The following is a 10,000-nucleotide window of genomic DNA, read 5'->3' as shown; positions in this document are numbered from 1 at the left end:
GTCAAAGACAAATCTTTATTTGAGAAAACTGATGAATAAATAGAAAAAATAAGATATGAAATGAATTAATAAATGAATAATGACAATTAATAAAATAGAATAAAATAAATAAGTCGAATTGAACTTTTCAAATGCTTGTGAAAACCCAATTCATAACCTATTCTCATAACACAGCTGCACTTTCTGCCACCAATTAATTTAACATCACAGGTATTGACCTCTTAATACATAAAGCATTCAATTAAAACGAGAACTATTGTCCACATCTACAACAGTCAGGATATAACATTCATATAACATAACTATTTAGATAATGAAGACAGCGCTATTCACATACACGCATGATTAGAAGTTCACTTTTAAAATAACATGCTTCATTTACATGATAATGCTTTCAGCTGGAATACATGCATAGTGAATATCATCGCAGGGCACATGATAATTAGAAATCGTTCGGTTTGTTTAACAGAACAGCACATTTCCTATCTATACAGACTAGGGGGAAAAAAAGGCATATATATTCAGCGCTTTATCACTCGTGTCCAATTTCGCGTAGAGTGTAAAAAAGACCATTGCAGTTCTCTATCTCTGCCTGTGTCCCTGTAGAAAAGAGTTTGAAAAGTGAACAGGAATTAGGTTTTTGTTTTCTCCTCTCGGGACCGGCAGTCATGTCCTTTTTTTAAAGACTGTGCTGAAGTATATGTCTCTTTTTATGGAACGGAATTCTGGAAACGGAATTCTGTTTTCAAAGAGTTGAATACTCATTGCTGAATCGATAATGAAGTAGCTTGTTTGTCGTGACGTCTGCTTTGTATTGTGTTACAAATGTATACTGTTGAATCTGAATCACGTGGTGTTACGCTAGTATAGTATAGTTATTTAAGTTAGGTAGAGTTCATTACGTGATACATGTTTTTATTTTTTTCTGGTTATTATTTTTCTAACTTTTTTATACGTATTATTACATGGCTGCCCATCGACCATCGACCTGTGTACGACCGTCAACTAATTGCATGACCTCTGCATGACCTGACGCTGCTTTACTCCGACTGCGACGGACTAACGGGACTCGGAATACGTAGACGAGACATGGGGGTTTGTTCGGGTTCGGGTTTCGGTCTGGTCGACTCACAATGGGTCGTATGGGGAGTAAGGGCGAGGGAGGAGGAGAACGACCTTGGACGGACTTGTGGAAGGAGGTGACTATGGCTGGTCGGTGGTCGGCGGAGCCGGGTTGTGGTTACGATAATATACATTTTGTTTGTAAGTTGACCTTACTGTCATCCTGTATTGCAGTATAGGTTTATTTGAATATAAATGTTCTTTCTGTTGTGTAATATTCATATATGTTTGCGGATGAGGTGATTTTCGTACAGTTTTGTTATCCGGTGATTGATATAAATACAAATTAATTATAAATTGCCTTTATACTCCCTACCTTTGCATACTTACAGTATATTACTGTAAGACTGGCAGTACTATAAAAAGGGAAGCTAAAAGGAAATAATATAATATCTAATAGAGATGATTGTAACACGGAAGATATACAAGCAGAGCATATTGTTGAGTGATTGCTAATTAGTAAATGTAACGAGGCTAGAACAGAAGAGCTCGCATATGAATTAATTTGACTCTTAATGAATAACAGAGCTAATATATAACAAGTACGAGTATATGTAATTAACAATAATTAAGAAGTGATCACGGCAGCAGTAACACACAAGAATATATGCACATACGAGCGGAATGTGGACAAAGAATTAAAAGAAACACAAGGATATTTATAAATTATTACGCTTGACACCAAAATATATTAACTTAGATTGGGTTCTGTTATGCGCCCGGTTCTGTAACAACCGGTGTCATTGTTAATGAACGAAAGCTACGTAACAAAATTGGGGGCCTGACCGGGATATCCTTTGTTTCTTTGTGATTATAAGTATACTGTTTAATGTAAATTGCTGAAATATATTTATCACTGTAACAGTGGGAGTAATACTTTCGAGATGCCTTTTGATGTTGAACAATTCCTCGAGTCCCCTACAGTGGAGGCTTTGATGGATTTGAGGAAGACGGATTTGCTGAAAGTTGCTGAAAAGATTGAATTTCCTGTAAGGAGGGGTTCGTTTAAATTTCAGATAAGGAATGAGTTGATTAAGTATATGGTAGATGATGGATTGTTAGATGCCAGTGCACTTGAATACGTAGAAAATGACAGCGATATGGTTAGGATAAAGGAACTTGAACTACAAAATGAATACCGCATGCGTGAACTAGATGTACAGAGAGAAATTAAATTAAAGGAGTTAGAGCTCAGCCGGGCATCATCCACTGCTGTGCCATTTAACATATCTGCTAACGCAAAATTAGTTCCCCCATTCCAAGAGAATGCGGTAGATAATTATTTTCGATACTTTGAGAAAATAGCAATTAGTTCTAACTGGCCTAAGGAACAATGGACGGTGCTGCTTCAATCTGTCCTTACTGGTAAGGCTCAAGAAATTTACATGTCAATGTCAGTAACGGATTCTCGTGACTATGATAAAGTGAAGATGGCTGTGCTAAAAGGATACGAATTGGTGCCGGAAGCATATCGCCTAAAGTTCCGTAATCTGCGGAAAAGGGACAATCAGAGCTTTTTGGATTTTGCTAGAGAGAAAGATGGATTGCTTGCTCGTTGGTGTGAAAGTGATAATGTGGATAATGATTATGATAAGCTATATCAACTGATTCTTGTAGAAGAATTTAAGAAATGTCTACCTGACCGCATTAAGGTGTATTTAAATGAAAACAGGGTAAAGGTGTTAGATGAAGCTGCCAGAATGGCAGAAGAGTATGCTTTGATCCACAGAAATGTTGAGGGTCCTAAGACTATTGTAAAACCACAACCCACTTCCCCGACAGGTAAGAATGAATTTAGAGGTGATAAAAGAGAGACCGCCAGTCCTGGTCATATCTCCAGTAATGATAGAAAGAAATCAATTCGTTGCTTTAATTGCAAGTTGCTGGGTCATAGTGTCAGCAATTGCTGGTTCTTGAAAGATAAGAAGTCCAAGGACGTTCCCGTAGCTCTTGCCAGCACAAGATTTAAGGATGTAAAAAGTCCAGTAGATGTCAATTTGCTTCCTGATACAGATAGATTTAGAGATGTAAGGGATGAATTCAAGCCGTTTTGCTCAGAAGGAAGTGTATCCCTGGTGGGAGATGAAAGTGGTGAGAAGCCTATTGTAATTTTAAGAGATACAGCGGCGTCGCAGTCACTGCTCTTGGAAGGTGTATTGCCGCTAGCGGGGAAGACTTCGGACGCTAATGTCGTCATAGCCGGTGTTGAGTGCGGGCATCTGATTGCTCCGTTGTATAAGGTTCATCTCAAATCTCATTTCTTTGATAAAGATGTAGCTGTGGGAGTGGTGCCTAAATTACCCATAGTAGGTGTATCATTTATATTGGCAAATGACTTGGCAGGAGAGAAGGTATTTGCTAAACCCCAAACTAATGTAGCAATTCTAAGTACTCCAGACCTAAACGATGGTGAACAGCTTGCAGAAGATGACATGGGCGTGTTTCCTGCTTGTGCGGTCACGAGAGCCATGCGGGAGGTTGGACGTGTCGGGAACGACCCTCCCACGGTAGCTCGTGCGAGTCGGTGCATGTTTGTTAAAGGCAAGGTATGTGGTAATGGAAATAACGTGAGAGGTGACGATAGAACTTCATCGTGTAACCACGAGACTGATGCTGGTGATGACAAGCTAAGTGGCTTCCCCGTTGATAAAGGGAAGCTTGTAGATCAGCAAAAATGTGACGCAGAACTCTGTAAGATTGCTGAATTAGCTGGGTCAGAAAATGATGTGTCAGATATACCTGTGGGTTACTATAAGAAGGGTGGCGTCTTGATGAGAAAGTGGAGGCCTCGTCACGTGGCTGCGGGAGACGAATGGCACGTGATACACCAGGTCGTTGTCCCAAAACCTTACAGGTCACAGATCCTTAGCCTTGCTCATGATTCACCATTGTCAGGTCATATGGGTATTAACAAAACATGTAGAAAAATAATGAACCATTTCTATTGGCCGGGGTTACGTAGAGATGTTGCAAATTATTGTAAATCATGTCATCAGTGTCAGGTCGTGGGAAAACCTAACCAGAAGATCCCTGCAGCGCCCTTGTATCCGATTCCTGCGATTTCTGAACCTTTTAGCCACGTAATTATAGACTGTGTTGGCCAGCTCTCCAAAACAAAGTCCGGTAATAATTATCTCCTCACTATCATGTGTTCTTCCACCCGATATCCTGAGGCGATTCCTTTACGCAATATTAGTAGCAAGACCATAATCAAAGAGCTCACTAAATTCTTCTGTACTTACGGGTTACCTCGGGTGATCCAGTCTGATCAAGGCAGTAACTTCCTCTCTAAGGCGTTCCAGGCAGCCATGCGACGGATGGGCATACAGCATCAGGTGTCAAGTGCGTATCACCCAGAGTCGCAGGGCGCGCTGGAGAGATTCCACCAAACATTGAAAAATATGGTACGCATTTACTGTCATGAGACGGACGAGCAGTGGGATGAAATGGTTCCGCTCTTATTGTTTGCCGCTAGAGAATGTGTGCAGGATACACTGGGGTTTAGCCCATTTGAGCTTGTGTTCGGGCATGAGGTGAGAGGTCCACTAAAGATGTTAAAAGAGAGATGGCTAGATAATGATGACAGGTCTGGTATATTAAACCATGTAATGGACTTTCGTTTGAAACTCCACAGAGTATGTGAGCTGGCAAGAGCGAACCTCAGCGAGGCCCAGAGACGGATGAAGACGTGGTACGACAGAGATGCTCAGTCACGATCTTTTTCACCAGGAGAAAAAGTACTGGTCTTCCTACCCGTCCCTGGGCAGTCACTGAAGGCTCGTTATTTTGGACCATGTATTGTAAACAGTCACGACTTTGCCATGTAAATCAGATAAAGAAATATGTAGAACGCAATGATCCACCTGTAGATAAATGCAAGAACAATGCAGTCATGCTAAATGACGTGACGAAGGTGCTTGAGAATGATATCGAGAAAGATGAAGATACCCTTGTTGATGTGCCTCACTCTAAATTAATTAATTCTGATTTTCTTAATAATCTGGAAAACAAGTTTGTTCATCTAGATTCTTCTAAACAGCAGCAGCTGACTAACTTACTCTTGGATTTTTCTTGTCTTTTTTCTGATGTTCCGGGTCGTACGAGTTTAATGCATCATGATATTGATATTGGTGATAATGGCCCAATAAAGCAACATCCATATAGAGTAAATCCCATAAAAGGTAAGCAGATGAAAGACGAGATTCGGTATATGTTGGAAAACGGAATCATTGAGCCCAGTGTGAGTGCCTGGAGTTCCCCATGTATACTAGTACCCAAGGCCGATGGTGGAATTCGCTTCTGCACGGATTTTCGGAAGGTGAATACACTCACAAGTGACGATTCTTATCCTATACCTCGTATTGATGATTGCATTGACCAGGTGGGCAAGGCCAAGTTTGTAACTAAGATAGATATGTTAAAGGGGTACTGGCAAATCCCCATGACAGGAAGAGCGAAAGAAATATCTGCCTTTGTGACACCAGATGGACTCTTTCAATACTGTGTAATGCCGTTTGGTTTAAAAACAGCTCCAGCAACCTTCCAGCGTTTAATTAATGGTCTAATTTCAGGATTAGATGGATGTAAAGCTTACTTGGATGATATAATAATTTACAGTGAAAACTGGGTTGAACATCTGGAGAGGCTGCAGGCACTGTTTGATAGGCTCGCGACAGCGAACCTAACGGTAAACCTTGCCAAGAGTGACTTCGCACATGCACGTGTAACTTACCTGGGATATGAAGTTGGTCAGGGACAGGTCAAGCCTTTGAATAGCAAGATTGATGCAATAGAAAATAACCCAGTACCCAAGTCGAAGAGAGAGGTGATGAGGTTCCTCGGCATGGCTGGCTACTACAGGAGGTTTGTGAAGAATTTTTCTGATATTGTTGCCCCACTGACTGATTTATTAAAGAAAAGAGTTAAATTTATTTGGTCAGATTCCTGTGAAAAGGCATTTAAGACCGTCAAAGCCATGCTGATGTCTTCACCAATCCTTATCTCATCCGACTTTGAGAAGGGTTTCATTCTGTATGTAGACGCTAGTGATACTGGTGCTGGGGCCGTGTTATGTCAGGCTGATGCAGCTGGTGTTGATCATCCAGTGTGTTATTTCTCCAAGAAATTTAACAAGCATCAGAGAAATTACTCTACAATAGAGAAAGAAACACTTGCTTTGATTTTAGCTGTAAGGCACTTTGAAATTTATTTGTATCCTACTAAGGAAGCTGTAAAGATTTATACGGACCATAATCCTTTAACTTTTATATCTAAAATGAGCTGTAAGAACCAGAGGATTCTAAGATGGAGCTTAGAGCTTCAAAAATATAACCTCAGTGTTTATCATATAAGAGGAAAAGAAAATGTACTGGCTGATGCTTTGTCCCGAGGCTAGGCAAAGTATAAGGGTTGCAGAATGATACATTATAATATACAAGTCTGATTTCATGTTATATATTGTATTCTAATATGCTTTTTTTTGCATCGGCTAAGTGCCTGTCTCTCAAGAAAAGAAAAAAATACTTCAAGATATGATGTAATGTACATCTAATTTAAATAGAAGTGAATGGGCAGACTAATATGTTCTATATAATGCCTCGTATTGTAAAATGCATAACCATTTCAGTAAAAAGAAAGTAATACTTCTTTTTCTTTTAAGGAGGGAGGTATTACATGGCTGCCCATCGACCATCGACCTGTGTACGACCGTCAACTAATTGCATGACCTCTGCATGACCTGACGCTGCTTTACTCCGACTGCGACGGACTAACGGGACTCGGAATACGTAGACGAGACATGGGGGTTTGTTCGGGTTCGGGTTTCGGTCTGGTCGACTCACAATGGGTCGTATGGGGAGTAAGGGCGAGGGAGGAGGAGAACGACCTTGGACGGACTTGTGGAAGGAGGTGACTATGGCTGGTCGGTGGTCGGCGGAGCCGGGTTGTGGTTACGATAATATACATTTTGTTTGTAAGTTGACCTTACTGTCATCCTGTATTGCAGTATAGGTTTATTTGAATATAAATGTTCTTTCTGTTGTGTAATATTCATATATGTTTGCGGATGAGGTGATTTTCGTACAGTTTTGTTATCCGGTGATTGATATAAATACAAATTAATTATAAATTGCCTTTATACTCCCTACCTTTGCATACTTACAGTATATTACTGTAAGACTGGCAGTACTATAAAAAGGGAAGCTAAAAGGAAATAATATAATATCTAATAGAGATGATTGTAACACGGAAGATATACAAGCAGAGCATATTGTTGAGTGATTGCTAATTAGTAAATGTAACGAGGCTAGAACAGAAGAGCTCGCATATGAATTAATTTGACTCTTAATGAATAACAGAGCTAATATATAACAAGTACGAGTATATGTAATTAACAATAATTAAGAAGTGATCACGGCAGCAGTAACACACAAGAATATATGCACATACGAGCGGAATGTGGACAAAGAATTAAAAGAAACACAAGGATATTTATAAATTATTACGCTTGACACCAAAATATATTAACTTAGATTGGGTTCTGTTATGCGCCCGGTTCTGTAACAACCGGTGTCATTGTTAATGAACGAAAGCTACGTAACAGTATGCTACTTAGGTTTTCAGAAATATGAAAGATATGAATAGTCTTTGTGTAAGGTGCATTTGCTTCAATAAGTCTGATAAGCTTTCAGATAGTAAGGAAAGGAAGAAGAATATACATAAAAAAAGAAAATTAGAAAACGAAAAAAAAAAAAAAAAAAAAAAAAAAAAAAAAAAAAAAAAAAAAAATAATATATATATATATATATATATATATATATATATATAATTATATATATAATATATATATATATATAATATATATATATATATATATATAATGTATATATATATATATAATGTATATATATATATATATATATAATGTATATATATATATATGTATATATATATATATAAAGACTTGTATTTGACTCCAAAGAGAAACACCGACGCCTACAATAGCTTGTGCGTGATATAATCATGACAAACTTAGAGAAAAAGGTTGATTAAGCTTATTTCTACTAATATGTCGATTACGATTCGGGTCTTGATAGATACATTCGAATGAACGCGATACCAATTATTAAACGCGAGATTACCAAATACCGAAAACAAACTGACTGAAACAAGACAGAAAGTCATCAGCATCTTGGCGGAGGATCGAGAAATGAAATTCCACAAAATGAAATATATAATCCAAGAAACAAAGCAAAACAAAAAATAGAAATACAGTTAAAAATAAATAGATAAACAAATGAAAGGAATATACATACCCACGACCTGGCACAAGCAACTGGAAACGTTAAAAGTCAGCACATTTTCACACTAGGACCAGTCTGTCCCTCCTATCATCCCTCCCTCTCCCCTCCTCCTTTCCCTCCCTCTCCCCTCCTCCTCCTCCCCCTTCCTCTCCCTTCCTTCTCCTCCCCCCTTTCCCCTCCTCCTCCTCCCTTCCCTTCCCTCTCCTCCCCCCCTCCCTCTCCCTCCTCTTCCTCCCCCTTTTCCTCTCCTCATGCCCCCTCCCCTTCCCCCTCTCATTCCCTTCCTCCTCCTCCCCTCCTCCTTCCCCATCTTCCCCCCTCCCCTTCCCCCTCTTCCCCCCTCCTCCTTCCCCCTCTTCCCCCTTCTCCTACCCACTCTTCCCCTCCTCCTTCCCCCTCCTCCTCCCCCCTCTTCCCCCTCCTCCTTCCCCCTCTTCCCCCTCCTCCTTCCCCCTCCCCCCCTTTCCCCTCCTCCCTTCTTCATGTCTTCAGTAACTCAGGAGTCAGCGTTTCAGCATTGCAGCTTCGTGGCTTCTCGGGAGGTTTTGAATACATCGCTTCGTCCGTCCCGAAAATCTCCCGTGGAATTCTTTTTTTTTCTTCTTCTTCTCCTTTCTTTCCCTTTCTTCTTCTTCTTCTTTCTTTCTTTCTTTTTCTTTTTCTTCTTCTTCTTCTTCGTCTCTCTCTCTTTTTTTTTTTTTTTTTTTTGGGGGGGGGGCGGTTTCGGTTTCCGGCGGTAAGTGACGAGTCTTGGTGGTTTCTTGGTTTCGATTATCTCTCTTTCTCCTTCCTCTCCCCTCCCCCTCTTCCCTCTCCCATCATTCTCTTTCCTTCTCCTCTTTCCTTTTCGCTTGTCTTCTTATTCTCCAATTTTGCCTTCTCGTTTTCCTCTCCCTCCCTCCCTTTTCTCCTTTTATTCTCTACTTCTGCTTTTCTCCATTTCCCCCCTATCCCCTATTTCTCCTCTCTTTTCCTATCTCCTTCTTTCTCTTCCTCCTCTCTTCTTCTGTGTTCGTTCTTCTCCTTTCCCCGGCTTTACCTCTATCTCCGATCTCCGTTCTTTCGCTTTTTCGTGTTCCACCTCTTTTTATTCTACACTTTCTCACATTCTCTTCCTCTTCTCTCTCCCTTTCCCCCATTCATCATCTTTTATTTATCTTTTTTCTTCCCTTTTTTGTCTTCTTAGGATATCCCTCTTTCTCATATTTATTTCCCTTCGTATCTACTCCTTCTCACCTTTCTCCTTTCTCCCCTTTGTCCTCTTATTCTCCTATTTCCTAAATCCGATTTCTACCTTTCATTCGTCCTCTCTCTCTCTATCCTTTTTCTTATTTTTCTCTTTCTCGCATTCGCTTTGTGTTCTTCTCTTCCCCATCAAACATTCTGCCTCTTTTCTACATTCTTTCTCTTCCTCTTTTCTATTCTTCGGATCTTCCTCTTCCCCATTTCTTTCTTCCTTTCATTAGTATTTTTCTACCCCGTATTTACATTTTTTTTCTCTTATTCTCTTTTTATTCCATAACCTGCTTTTCGCCTTTCCCTCGTTTTCACTTTCTCTCTTTCTCCCTATTCCTTAC

The sequence above is a fragment of the Penaeus monodon genome, chromosome 5 (assembly GCF_015228065.2).
Source record: "Penaeus monodon isolate SGIC_2016 chromosome 5, NSTDA_Pmon_1, whole genome shotgun sequence".
Lineage (NCBI taxonomy): Eukaryota > Metazoa > Arthropoda > Malacostraca > Decapoda > Penaeidae > Penaeus > Penaeus monodon.
This window is presented reverse-complemented; position numbering follows the sequence as displayed.